A 15,280-nucleotide genomic window follows, 5' to 3' on the forward strand; every position below is an offset into this window, starting at 1 on the left:
CTGTGTTTTCTGAAGCTTTTACCCTCGCGATCACAAAATTTGATTTAGCTGATCATGTCCGTCTTGGTCTTTTCACCATAAATGGCGATTTGAGTACAAAATCTTATCGATAGAGTAGATATCAGGAGTGTCAGCATACATTCATACCTCCACCTAAGGCCTGATAAGTCATACCCTATCAATAAAAACGTGCGCCAATCTTTAATCCCCCTCGTTACGAACACACCGTTTGGTAAATATTTTATGTGCATGTGACCAAACATCAAAGCGGTGGCTAATCGATCCGACTTGGGTGTGGGCGGTGGCTGATGGTCCAGGTGAAACGGTGTATCCCTTGCAGGGAATGAGCAAGCATGAATGAATAAGTACACTCGCACACACACATATACTATCATATACTGTATATATATATATATATATATATATATATATATATATATATATATATATATATATATATATATATATATATATATATATATATTTGTTTGTATCCGTCGTCATCTCCATACACATACATACATGTTTGCATATATATATGTATATAATATATATATATATATATATATATATATATGTATGTATATATATACATACATACATATATACTTACATTAATAAAAATGGAAAAGAAAAATGTTAAATATTTTGTAGGTTCACCTTTCCTCAATACTGTTCGTCACTTAGTTCAGAAATTCTCTCTCTCTCTCTCTCTCTCTCTCTCTCTCTCTCTGTCTCTCTCTCCTGTTCTATTATAAACTCGCAGTGATGAACTTACAAGGTCGACTCACACGACTCCACGATCTTCTCTTAAGGTCAACTCTGCATCTCTGTTATTTCTGGCTTCAAGATTTACAAATCTCGGCGGTGTTCATTAACTTAGACAGATCTCCATCACCACTGACTCTACTTAGACACGAAATCTTCATATAAGTGTTGGTGAGAACTTGTGTACGAATAATATGAAAAAGAAAGTGTATGCCCTCGAACATGCAAAGACTTCTTAGTCAGTAATGTAGGTCAGGAGGACGTGTTCACTGTAAACTCATTCACTATTCATACTCATCTTTCGTGAAGTTGAATCAAGAAAGGGAAGCAGTCAGACCGCGCATCTGGAAACATGAATGCCGTCTCACTGTGTGTGTGAGATTTAGATAATGAAATAAAAAAAAAAGTTGTACAACTACGTTTCAACGATGCACATTGAGATTATTTTGGGTACCGCTTTGCGACATGTTTTAAAATATCATTTACTACTGGCATGAGAAAACTTATTAAACTTCCTTAGTTTTCTGATTACTTGCAAAAGGGCTACGGACTAATTTTATGATCAAAATGTTGAGATCAGTGTTTTCCTCCTTTAATAACAAACCTATGTAAATTAGTTGTATATTTCTCATTTTTGGTAGTTTATGTCCATTAGTATGACCACATTTCCGTGTCCTAACTTTTCAATCGTGAGTCCCCATACATAGGTCTACTACAACCATTTATCAACAGCTGTATGTGGGCATCCCAGAAGTCAATGGCCTTGAACCTTTCTTGTCCTCAACTGGAATATCAAAGCCACGCCCCCTTCAGCGATAGTCAACCAATTCTCACAGAGCTCCGCCCCGTCCGTCTCTGCGATTGGTTGGAAGCCCGTGGGATCAATATGGCGCCGGTCGACGGCCTCCTTTCCCTTTCTGAAGGAGAGGTTGCAGAAATTTCACCTCCACACGGCAGGTATCGATCGAGTTGGATCTCCATCTTTCGTTCCTTTTTTGCTTTTCTTCGGCTTTTCCAAAGAAGTATTTTGGGAATTCCCTTGAGGAGAGCGTTTCCTCCAGTTCTCTATCTAACCCCAAAACTCGCCCCCCTTCCTCTGTCTCCCCCCCTTTTTTCCCAGGTTCTTTCCTTTTCTTCTCATGGGTTTGAAAAGGAAGAGTGTGGTGAATTGATAGCGGCAGAGCTTGGGGCGTGTTTACCCTTGGTAGCTGCCTGACTGTGTTGGAGTGAATGGCAGGTGTGCGACGTGTCCGTAACGATTCTTGCCGGCCAAGAACGGGGTGAGCACGCCGGTGTGCGTTGGCGGCACACCTGTACTTAAAGTTGTGTTTGAGGCCCGCTAGGTGGCAGCGTTATCGTGAGAGGTTGTCGATTGGCGGGCAAAGCAGGCGCGGGCCGTACGAGGTGGATCAAGACTTCCAGGAGGGGAACCTACGCACCTCCTCCACCCAGGAATCCAGGTCAGCGAGAGAGCCTATTCAGGCGGCCCTGCGTTGGCTGGAACGATACCAAAAGGGCTTCAATCTCTTTCCAAAAGTGAGGAGAGTGAACGTGAAGGGACGATCCCAGTGACAACAAAATATCGTCGGTGTCAGTGATCACAGAGAAGGATCCAGCCAAGAGGAGGTCGCTTGGCTGGTAGCGCCATTGATTCCAGGATCTAGAGCCCATAAAGACCAAAACCCGTCATGGTCGCTTTGGTGTTCCAGCTGAACGCATCCTTCCTGTAAATTCTTTTCCCATTTAACCTGATAAATGTTAACTTTAGTGCCAGTGCTGTGTTGTGTCAAGGTAAATGTGTGGATTAGGTTTTAAACTAAAGAACACCCCTTCGAAAAAGACTTCTCTGCGTTGGGGTGACTGCTGTGGCATTCCGGCAGGTTCCAGCCACTACCGACGGGAGGTGATATGACTATCCCTCCCTGACCCACGCTGCTGCCGCTGCTGCTGCTGCCTCTGCTGCTGCTGCCCCAGCACCCTACTCCTCCCTCTGCCGCTGCTCCTCGTCGCTACGCAATCTTCTTAAAAGGGGGTTGGCGTTGTGATTCTTCTACTACTGCAGTTTGTATAGGTACTCTTAACTCTCAAAGTTCTTCTGCCACTTTCAAAAGGACAGCAAGAAAATTTCTCTACCCTATTGCTTCTCGATGCGCTAAAGCAAAAGACCTTTCGGACGCCCTTTCTGCAATTTGCAACTCTTCTTCTTCTTGATATTTGAAGCTGAAATAGAACTGAGTCAAACAAATAACCGCAACCTCTTGCTCTTTGTTTTAATGAAGGAAAGGTCTTCCAAAACATAACCAGTTGACTAAAAAAACAAAAACGAAAAAAAAAGTTTTTTGAGGTGAACAGAAAATACAAGTAAACTTTTTGAAAAAGAATATTGTTATTTTTGTTAAAGAGAAGACTATTTTCATTCACTGAAGTTTTGTAAAAGCTTTCAGAAGAATATTTTTTTGAGGAAAGAGATCCCTTAACGCCTATTTTGCTAAGCAAGTCTCTTCGGGCCTTGAATTTCACAGGTGAGTTTCATTCTTAAATACCTTACTCTTTATTATCAATTTCAACTACTGTCATGACGCCACTACACATTTATTGTATGTTCTATTACACAAATTACTAATTTTCAGGGTCTCAAAAGGATTTCGCTGTTCTAACAAAATTATTTTTTAATACACTCTTGTTCTCATTTTAAATTCATTCATTAAACTTGTGAAAAGATTATAATCAGCCATTGTACAATACCTCATATTATATCAGTTATCCCTTCGTCTTTCTAAAATAAAAATATCATTCATTATAATGATGTAATCAATAATTCAGTGATTCCACTGGAGTTCCTGTCCACTTCAGACATGCGAGTCGAAGATTTTCTCTTAAGTACAAAAGTGTTAACACTTCATATTAAGTTGAAATGGAATATGATATGAAAAAAATGTCATAATATGAATAATTATCATTTATTTGTATAATCAGTAAGGATGAATAGTGTCAGAAGATGCATGCCACCTTACTCACTCACATTTCCTGTACCCGATACATTAATGACTTGAGCAACTGTATACTAATAAACGTAACCGGTGTCAGCATGAAACCTCCCAGGCTACTGTTACCTTCTTAAGGAACGCCAATCTTTTTTCTCAATATATTTCAAGAGTAGGTAAATACAGTTAGATGTGGTGAATATTTCACAACTGCCAAAGGGGGCATTTTCTTCATTTTACAAACCTTAGAAAGAGTTAAGAAAGGGAATTGAAATTATAATTAACCTACATTACGTAAGTACATGCATATATAGATAGACAAGTAGATACACTCTAAGTTTCAGCTAGTGTGTCATTAATCATTAATGCCCAGATACTATCACCTTCAAGGAAATCTGCAAGTAAAGTCTGCTTCTTCATCGTACAACCTCTACGTACACTCTATTTTTTAATTTCATAACACATATTCATGGCCTATGATATTCGTGTATTCTTATGACAGTTTGCATATCGCAGTGGCCTATATTTGAGGACAGTAATGAAAGACAAAAACACTATGGTCCGCACTTTAAACCATTTGCTATGAATCACGATATGTTTATTCGAATGCTGAGATAATAATCATTCATAGCGAAAATCATGCACTAGGAGTGCAAACGGTTTTTGGTTCGGAATGCGTTTCTCTATTTATATATGTTCTAAATTATTTATTTAGAAGTCGTCAACATGATAGTCTCGCTATTCATAGCTGCAAAGTACTGAGAGAAAGTTCTAAGGCTGTTTAAGAGAGAGAGAGAGAGAGAGAGAGAGAGAGAGAGAGAGAGAGAGAGTGGTGTTTAACTCAAGAAAACGAGGTGCCTCTGACATTTCTGAGGTATATCCTCCTCCAAGGAGTTCGTAATCTTGCACCCATCAGCTTTGAAATATGGCAGATTGGAAAACCAAGCACTGGCAATATTTAGGGTGCACTGTCCATGCAATAACGTTTACTACCACAATGGTAGCAGTCAGTTTTAACTGCCTGACCTTACTCTCCTTTATGGAAATGCACAAGAAAAAAAAAGATGGAAGTTCTTGCTATAAATTGGTTACAAAAATATGTGGCATATAAAGAACAGAGAGGATGAGATATGAGATGTGGGGAACCGTAAAAGTAGTATAAAGGTTAACACAGCCCAAAGGATGGAATAAACTACTTTGAGATGACTGTAAGACTCATATTAGTATAAACACTGTATAAGTATAAAGTTGCTTGGAAGGAAAAAAGAAGGACGCTGACAGAACTGGACAAATGGCATGAAAGAGGTATTGGAAAGGGAAGGCCCCATTGTATATACTGTATATATATATATATATATATATATATATATATATATATATATATATATATATATATATATATATATATATATATATATATATATATATATATATATATATATATATATATATATATATAGTATATATATTGAGGTCTTCCCTTTCCAAGACCTCTTTCATGCCATTTATCCAGTTCTATCCACGTCCTTCTTTTTCCTTCCAAACAGCACTTTATATTTATACACTGTCTATACTGATATGGGTCCTAAAATCATCTCAAATAGTTTATTCCATCCTTTGGTCTGTGTTAATCTTTATACTGCTTTTACGTATCCACATATCTCATACTTTCTGTTCTTTTTATATACATTATATATATATATATATTATATATATATATATATATATATATATATATATATATATATATATATATATATATATATATATAATCAACATAAAACCGTCTCCCCTCGCAGTGATATACTGTTACTGCCACAGTCATGCTTTAACTGTTGAATCGTGGATGAAGCCACTCTGAAGTGAAACTTCCACAACATCAGCGGCTTCATATATCGGCAAAGAAGACCTATTAGCAGCGCATTATATCCGTTTACAGACACTGTGTTGTTCAATCATATCTTGTAAACATTTTTATGCTCCTAATATGATCCTTCCTTTCCAGCATCTCATCAGAAACATCTAAGTAGATCCCTCTAGGTCTTCCTCTACTCCTTCCTCCAACAGTTATGAATCATACTCTCCTCACCGACCTATGATAGTCCACTCTTTTCGGTCATCCGGAAAGAGTGGACTATTGTAGGTCTGTGAAGAGAGTCTTTTCCTTTGATTCATCTTTTTACCTACATTAATCTTTTGAAAACATTTCTCACAAATTTTTCCTACACTGCATACAATACAGTTCATCTCAGCAGCTTCAAAGCTTTTTTCTTTCACTCGCTTTCATCTTCTACACGTCATTTCCATAAATGAAACTTGGCTTATCCACCCATAAACACGTTACTACATTCAAGTCTCTTTCTAATCTTTTGCACACCTCTCTACCTTTCCTGCTTCCCTTGTTCGGCGACTCACCTCTTCTCTCATCCTACCAGCCATCATCTTTCAAGTTAACCCCAAATTGGTTATAGGGATCAACCTCTTCTATTTTCCAGCGCCTATGTTAACATTCATTACTTTATGCTCCTAATTTCCATTTACCCTCATAACCTATCTCTCCCTCACACACACTCTCAGCTTTTTCTTCTTGCAAAAACTTTGAAACTCTTTTCCTAGGTTCTTCTGTTTCTCTTCACTATCCCCAGTCAGCACTGTATCATCTGCAAGTATAATCCATTCCACTCCATTCACGACTCATTTTCTTATCTTGTAACTTAACACATACATTTAATGTCCTTTCTCTAATTTTTCGCATCACTGCATCATTATAAGATACTGGACAGATACAGAGGCATATATGAACATGGTTCAGTGGTTTCTAGATCTGCCCTACCATTGAGTCCCGAGATTAATCTTGTATAAGAGCAAAATGACTTAAACCATTTTTTGATACCTACTGGGCCTCTGTTGACCAAAGCAGCGAATTACGTTTCTAGTGGTTACTACCTGAACTGGAAGATCATCACCAGGTGCTATATCGACAAAGAGGAAAAGATTATACATACTGTATACACAGGCCATAAACAGTGGTGATATTTTACTTGTGTTGTTGACTGAGGTTTGTAAAATATGTCTATATGAGGGGAAAGGTCTGGAAGGTATACATGAGAGGAATAATTGTTACATTGGAGGTGACTGTATGAATTATAGTGGCACAGTATTGCTCAGTGTAACCAAGACCTTAATAGGGAAGGCAAGATAGATGACAGGAGGACTGATGGGGAAAGAACATTGTCGGTTTTGATTACGAAGAGGGAGTCTGGATCAAGTATTTCTTGTGAAACACTTTTGTGAGAGGTCTGAAAGTCAAGCGAAAATATTCTAGTGGAGAACAAGGACTTAGAAAAAGTCTATGATAATATTCATGATACAGAATATATGTTGATGTGAGTGAGCACAAATTTCCATGACTGGGGTGAAGCATATGTTAAAATACGCAGAAGAGACACATAATGTTTGGTGTAAATACACGTAGTGGTGTGAGAATTCAAAAAGAAAGGTGCAAAGTTAAGGCATAAGAAAATCAGCCGTGTGTCAATTGGATAAAGGCCGACTTGTAGATCATACAGACTGACTGAAGAGAGTGAATAGAAACTGCAGGGAGTAATGAGAGCTTGAAAGGGTTTGTAAGAGAAAGAAGTCGAGAGTAAATGTGAGCAAGAAGGTAAATGGAAACAAGCAAGATGAAAGCAGTTGATCTGTATTGGCTTTTCAGAGTAAATGCTGGTAGGATGTGAAGAGAGGTATGTCTCAGGATAGGTGAAACAGGGAAGGAAACATGGTGCATGCAAAGGATTGGGATTGACCTGGTGTGTTTATAGCAACCAGGGTGAAATATATAAAAGGACTGTTGAGCAAATTTTCCTTTAGGGAGGTAAAAGTGTTGTTGTTACCTATGAATGAAATGAATAGGCTGCTGAGATGAAATGTGCATAGTGCATGTGTAAGAATTGCAAGGGGAAGAAAACTGGATATGTAAGAGAAACAACCTTAGATAGTCTGAGGACGATTGGTTGGTGAAATGACTGTTTAAATGTTCCAAAGTGTTAAATATGAGGCAAAGAGGAAAATCTGGAAAGCACTAATAGAGGAAGTGAAATAGTTACTGGAAAGCAAGTTCAAGAGTGCGTGTAAGATGGAGGTGAAAGGTGATGAGTAAGAGGTTTGACATACTGTTATTAAGCATCCCATGTAGTGATGAAGCAAGTTATGTTGTGGACGTATCCTGCAGATGGTGTTCAGTAGTTAAAATGTTGTAACTCAGGAAACACGACCTGTTAAGGTTCATATTATGATGTTTCCCTTCAATAAAGATACTCATAGTCATTTCTGTAAAATGAAGGTGTCTTGGATTATTTCGCAAAAATGTAAGTAACCTTTGTATTGTTTATGTTCAGTTAGGTGAACCATTTGTTTTCTAAAATTAAGATGCAAGATCTTATGTGCTGCTTCCTACAGTGTAGACAGCCAACGACTATTTTCCTGAAATGCAAGTACCCTATAGGTTATTTCCTTAAAATGCACCAGGAGTTTTTCGAAAATGATGATAACCCATAATTTTCTTTTCCATAATTAGCAGGTTGACAGTGTTTCTTTCCATGTGATACTTGTAATCTTTGAATGTTTCTCTACAATGGAGGTAACATTGTGCTCTTTCCTTGAAATGCAAGCAATACGTATGTTGTTTACCTGGATTATAAGTCACTGAGTTTTTCTACAAAATCGGGTAAAACAAGAGTAGTTTTTAGAAACCGCAAGTAACTCTTTGGTTTACATTCCTAAAACCCAATGAATCTTTAATATATTTCTATGTATTGTAATATCTACAATATTATATCAACCGACAGATTTCCATGAAATGTGAATAAGCGATGGTATACCTCCATAAAGTACTGTAACAAACTGTTTATGTTCATGAAAAGAGGTCAAGCCTCTGTTTGTTTCCATACAAGAAAAGATACTTCAATATTTTCCTGAAAATGGAGTTAATTCAATGTACTTTCCTCCAATATGGAGGCAACCCGGAGTTCTTTCATGACATGAACATAATTTGAAGGCAAGCTGATACTTCGTGGATTACTTCTCTGGAATGAGGATAACTAAAAAGGGTAACAAATGGCTTGTTCCTATAAATTTAAAGTAACACGTAATATGTCTAACTAAACGGGATTCCTTTCTTCTATTCCTTAACTTCAGGCTGCCTCTTGTTATCCCGAAATGTAACTTAATTTTTTCTCCTGCAATGAAGGTAAAAGCAGAGAATACTATATCCTTCAGGCAGCACAACATCACAGAGCTTGGGTATAAGACAGGTCGCATAATATCATTTAAACATACTATATCCAATCGTATGTATAGCTATAGAAACATTAATATTTCTTAACACAAGAATGAAGAAACCACAACAATTCTGATTATCTTGTACCTTGGTGACTGGAGTATCTGTCCTGGAGGTGATTATATAACCATGGTCTCAAACACTGGGATGTGCTAAAGCCTCTAAAGAATGGTTGCACAGTTTTGAGTGTGAAGTCCATTTACAGCGCAGTTGTTTGGTGGCGGATTCACCATCCTTACTGAACTTTTACTACTTTTCGTGGGATTTAAAATTTTGTGTTACAGCATCAACATTATTAATTTCGATAAAATAATGTTAAATATGGATTCGTATTTTCTGTCCCAATGTTACCATAACAGGGTTTATAGCTTTGAATTCCATGACGTTTGTTTCAATTCGTTCTAGGGACACAGAACTGAATCCTGGTCTTGTAACTCACCTGAATATACAAGAAATTTAATGTAATTTATTCAAATGCTTGAAATCTTGGGACAGATTTTCAAAATCACGGATCACATTTTGGCTTAATATTTCAATCAAAAATTCTTTTTCTAGAACTAGATTCGACAGCCCCTTATTCGATGGTTCAGCAAGCTTACCTTTAATTACCGATGCAGAATTGCACCTGCACGGACTATGGCCGTTCATCGTAGAACAGGGCATTCCCTATATTTCAAAAGCATTGTCAATGACTGTGCCACCAAACATAATTACAAACTTTTCACAGCGCCTTCTGCAGTAGGCTATTGTGCATGTTTCTGACGTCTATTGTTTGAGAAAGTGTTATTGTTTCAGATTCCAGTTCTCTCATGTAACTTCAAATGCTAAGCATGTAGACTGGCTCAGATCAAAGGTTACTCATCAGCACGGGAGATTTTCACCAGAATTCTACTGATAATGCGATTATCTAATAAGCGAACCTACTCTTCTAATATTCCTAGTAATGCTCTGGTTTGGATGTCTTAAATGAATCGGTTACATGTAATGTGGCTCCTTGCTCCATGGCAACTTATAAACATTTGGTAATATCCTGGCACTATTACTAGTATAAATATATAAATCTATATTAGTACTAATGTAGAAATTAAATTATATATATATATATATATATATATATATATATATATATATATATATATATATATATATATATATATATATATATATATATATATATAGAGTTCCAATTCATGAAGCCAAAATGTGTACACTTATGCGATGGGCATCTCAGTAAATCAGAACAGCTGATTCTCAGTACCACGACTGAAAAAAGTGTGGCTAATTTTTTGCCAACTAGGAAAAATAGAACATGACTGAAGTGTCATTAACATATCTGAAATTAGTCGTAACACTTACCCCATAATAAATGAAATTAGACCCTATCACAAATTTTCGCTCGTTCTGGTCCAAGGGAAACTGTCAAAATTCGGAACTAATGATCAATCTTGGCTGAGCAATTCATGTGGATGGGTATGTCATGATAAAAAGAGACCAGATGCAAAATATGACAATGAAACTGTCCTCAGATGAACTACTCTAATATTACTGAGTCACAATGAAGTAAAAAGATTTGTTCCACTTCCCGAGATGAATTATTTTACTAACTGACAGTAAAACTATAAGAAATAAGCCAGCATTATAACTGGTGAATTAATTTAGAATCCTAAAGCCTAAATGTATATCTATGATCACTTTCTCATTAGCCAATGTTGAGACTGTTAGGACAATGCAGAACTGCTTCATGCTTCTGGAGGCACAGCTCTTGATTGGTGGTTCTCATTTTGATATCCTGCTGCTTATCATCACATTTGCTCCTCATTCAAAAGCACTTGTGATGGAGAAGAAATTAAAGGGCTTTTCCATTTTTTGAAGTGTGCTGGGTTACAGTCTCCTACATTTCGTACATTTTATCAGTCTCTTTAAACAGAGTTTTTACAAGTCAATTTCCATCTTCCGATGTCTTTCAATCTGCTGAAAATTAATCTGCAAGCCTTTGTACTTATAATAAGTACCTTGAACTAAACGCCCGTTTCATGATGGTCAATATACTGTACTTACTGAGAACAAGTATGAGTGATGCTTTTTCTTGGCTATCCATTTATATTCCACAGAACGTTGACAATGGATACGTCTAGAATAGCTAAAATTTATTTCAATACTGCCTTCATCTTGGATAAGCACATGGAACATGAAAGGTTTGATATTTTAAGTGTTGGAAGCTGTGCTTTTTATTGTTTAAAAAACCAGCAGCAGAGAGTTTTTTCAGTAGGTCTAGAACTGCCAAACTGGTGCTTTCACAGGCCATTGTGTTGGGACCTTTGTTGTTTTAGTTATTAATAGTAACTAGTTTTTCGCTGGCCCTGTTGCCAAATGAAATGGCTGCGAGGCATGAGGCTGAACTCCAGCAGAACCGAAATTTGATCGATTAAATGGTTTCACGCAATGTTCCAACTCCTCGCCCTGCTGTGCACAGGTAATACTGTATTCACCTATTATGATTTCGTGAAAATATTAAGCGCCTAAAAAGACATAAGTTATATCTCCAGAAAACCTCCCACTTGAACATAACTGGTGATGAAATTAGCGTTACATTCTTCTGACATTTAATTTAACACTACTGGAATATTTTTCACATCTTCCTCACTACTATTAAGAAAATACCCTACTAGACTATCTTCCTTAAACGTTACTTCAATCGAGAAAATCAATTATCACCGTAGTAGGTACCCATGCCTCTTAAACTGGTGCGTGCCATTCGCTTGGTAAATCATGGGTATCGACATTATGCTGAGGTTTCAGTGTCATAGTGCTCTATACCAGAGATTTTTCATTCCCTTTACTGTAAAACTATTTAAGGGATATCCTATTTATCTTACTTTTTATAGAACAGTTCTAAGCTTTTTAATTATGCATATTTTCATTTGCTTAATATCTATTTGCCTTTTAATTTGAATTATTGCTATACCGTACATCTGACCTCATTATAACCCTATCATTATATTCCTAATAAAATGAATTCTTTATACTAATCGTCAATATAAAAACCAGAATAATTCCCAAGATATGCCACACATTTCTTACCAACAATTGTTGGCGAAAAAGTACTGTATTTCTTGCTAAATACAGCAATTAGAATAAGCCGATTTAGGATTTATCAATTATAACTTATGCAAGTCATTAAATGAGTTTTGTCCCTCCCTCCACTTACACGAAATGGAACGGTAAAGTGAGTGAAGAAATGTTGTTGCTCCCTCCCCATGCACGCCACGCTTATAAAAAAGAATGGGTTGGTTAGCAAAGTCTTGATTTTCCATTCATTTACAGAAATAGAATCGTTTAGTGATAAAAAATAAGTGTGGAAAATTATAATTTTCAACATCGTGAATGAATTTAGATGTTTCTGCACGTTAAGTTTTGAGGAATATAGATCTTATAACTTGTAAGCTTTGAGGAATATAGATCTTATGACATGCAAAGGTATGATTCTTTTATTATATGTAGTTTCCTTTCCAATTTACCAAGTCATGTATCAGTGTGTCGTAACAAACTTCCTTTTTTTCTGTTTTTAATAATAAAATGACAGAGAAATGTGTGGTTACTAAATTGGTGGCGGGACACATCTGAGATGTGTTAACATCCTAACTTTTTCCAGGAAACAAATAAAATAACCATAGTCCCCTTTCTAAAATGATAATATGATGGTAAGGCCAAACCACCTGATTGTTTAATCCAAGACTTGTTCGCAATACCAGATAATTACTATTTTATACTCCTCCAAAATTACAATTGTCATGAAACTCTTGCGCGAGTTCGGCTCTTAACCAAGGATTTGGGATTGATTTCCCAGGAAATCTGAGTGGCTTGAGCCTTAAAATCTCTTAATACCTAGAAGGTTGCATGAATATCACTCGTGATATTTTAATGCAATCTAACTTTCAGTCATAAAAACGAACGAAGGTGAAATATTCGACTTTTTAGGGATATAAAATTGAGCTACTGCAAACAAAACTACGATAAAAATAACGTACGTCATAAAGTCAGTACATTAAAATTAAACAAAATGACTGTTTCTTATTTAACGTCAAGAATCTGGAGTTGCATTTATATTTTAACACAAAATTATTGTAAAAACAAAGAAAAGAAGATCCCACACGTTTACATTTATGCCAAGCCTTACCCGAAATCACTACGTATAAAGGCCAGTGAAATAAAAAATTTAAAATATCCAACACCTAACCTAATTCACGCCTCGGTAAATTTGAGTTTGCATAAAGTAAATTCCGGAAGTTTCCTTGTAATTTCTTGGGAGATTCAATGGGGCGTAAAACTTGGAGAAAAATCCTTCTTTTTTGGCAGGGTCTACTCTTTGGGAAACTTGACCTTTCAAACCTGGATTCTCCTTGAGATTAAACAGAAATAACATGTTTCTAACAGAGAGCCTCGTGAAAACTAAGAAAACAAGACACATTTTATAATGGTAAATACGTCGAAGTTGGTCGATTATTATGATTTTTCTAAAGTGAGATTGAATAAAAAGATGTCGACGCACTAAAACACTTGAAAAACATAGATGTTGTACTTACTATCAAATCTCGATTTACTATTCACACACATAGTTATGAAACATCTTATCTCTTATCCTTTAGTTGAGTAGGTAACTGCCATCCAGTAAATCTACAAGAGGCATTTTATGCATTCCACAAAAATGAACAAAAGAAAAGATGCACTCAGACCTTGTCCTCAAGCGACTTCGCACACAAAACGGTACGGGAGGGGCTAAAAAAACAAGAGAAAATGTGGAAAGGCTCACCAAGTTCAAGAGCACGAGACCTCTGGGAGTACAAAAAAACTGGTTAAAACCCCAAAACAAGGGTCGCCTTTCCTCAGCATAGTGATCTGTTGGAAAGCCCGAACCCAACGCCTCCGTTTTATAGAGAAACAAAAACAGTTGGCGGAATTTTATTCCCTCTGGCACGCAGTCCCTTGAAAGACATAACTGACTCTTATCGTATGGCATTCACAAAATAAGACACCTTCAATTACAGGACATCTGCCAGTTTTATGCTCAGCAGAATTTTCAATGAATATTTGATTGTTGTTCAAGAGAGAAAGGAGAGCAAAATTTGAAAGCCTTTAAAATAAATTTTAAGAAGCCGTCCCCTCAAACAGCGTCAATGAAAAAGAACGGCAAGGGTTCGGCTAATATAATTAACTACAATAATGATTAAAAATATGTTATTCTTTCGTTCATTTTGAGAGAGAGAGAGAGAGAGAGAGAGAGAGAGAGAGAGAGAGAGAGAGAGAGAGAGAGAGAGAGAGAGAGAGAGGGTAGTTTATACATCTACAGATAGAGAGAAGGTAGTTTGTACATCTACAGAAAGAACTGAACGAGGAAGTCAAGAATGTTCCTTACTGGAGAGAGAGAGAGAGAGAGAGAGAGAGAGAGAGAGAGAGAGAGAGAGAGAGAATTCAGTTAATACAATTACCTACAAGAATAAAGATATATGCTATTCTTTCGTTCATTTTGAGAGAGAGAGAGAGAGGGAGAGTGAGGGTTTAGATCTTCACGAAGAATTGAGCGGGGACATTTAGTGTTATCTTAATTAGAGAGAGAGAGAGAGAGAGAGAGAGAGAGAGAGAGAGAGAGAGAGAGAGAGAGAGAGAGAGAGAGGACAATGTTTAAAATTAGGTTCATTCAAGGCAAGTCATTCTCTCCTAATTCGTGGGATAACTCCAAAGTTTGCATGCAAACTGTTCAGTGACGAGCCGGATAGGCAGCAGCCATAAACATGCAACTCAACTAACCAATTTGCTGGCTAGATTGCTGGAACACCTCTGAACATGACAGTAACATCTGCATCACACGGATTATTCCAGACCAATTAGGAAAACCGTGAAACAAAATTTATATATACAGTATATATATACATATATATATACACATACGTACATAAATACATACAGATATATACATATAACAAAATAATTTTCCCTATCTCGAGATATAATAATCAGCAAACATCAGTCATTCCTAAAGACCCATTTCCTCATCACAAAACTTTGCACCTACATCCATAACAAACTCTTGAACTACATATCTTCTCCCTTATGCACCCTTCCACTTATATTTCCTTACCAACCCTTCTTTCATCTGTCTTACTTTCGCAATCATAATTCTACAATTCACCTT

The 15,280-nt window shown here is 36.7% G+C and overlaps 1 protein-coding gene across 2 annotated transcripts in view; it reads left to right on the forward strand.

The window, feature by feature from the left end:
- Positions 1 to 1,716: 1,716 nt before the first annotated feature.
- Positions 1,717 to 15,280, forward strand: part of ChT (choline transporter) — a 94,808-nt gene continuing 81,244 nt past the window's right edge. The window contains exon 1 of one of the 2 annotated variants that reach the window (XM_067103838.1): positions 1,717 to 3,290. The gene's annotated coding sequence lies outside the window, so the exon portion shown is untranslated. The remainder of the gene's footprint in view (positions 3,291 to 15,280) is intronic. The other variant, XM_067103840.1, reaches the window with a different exon arrangement.

The sequence above is a fragment of the Macrobrachium rosenbergii genome, chromosome 5 (genome assembly GCF_040412425.1).
Source record: "Macrobrachium rosenbergii isolate ZJJX-2024 chromosome 5, ASM4041242v1, whole genome shotgun sequence".
NCBI lineage: Eukaryota > Metazoa > Arthropoda > Malacostraca > Decapoda > Palaemonidae > Macrobrachium > Macrobrachium rosenbergii.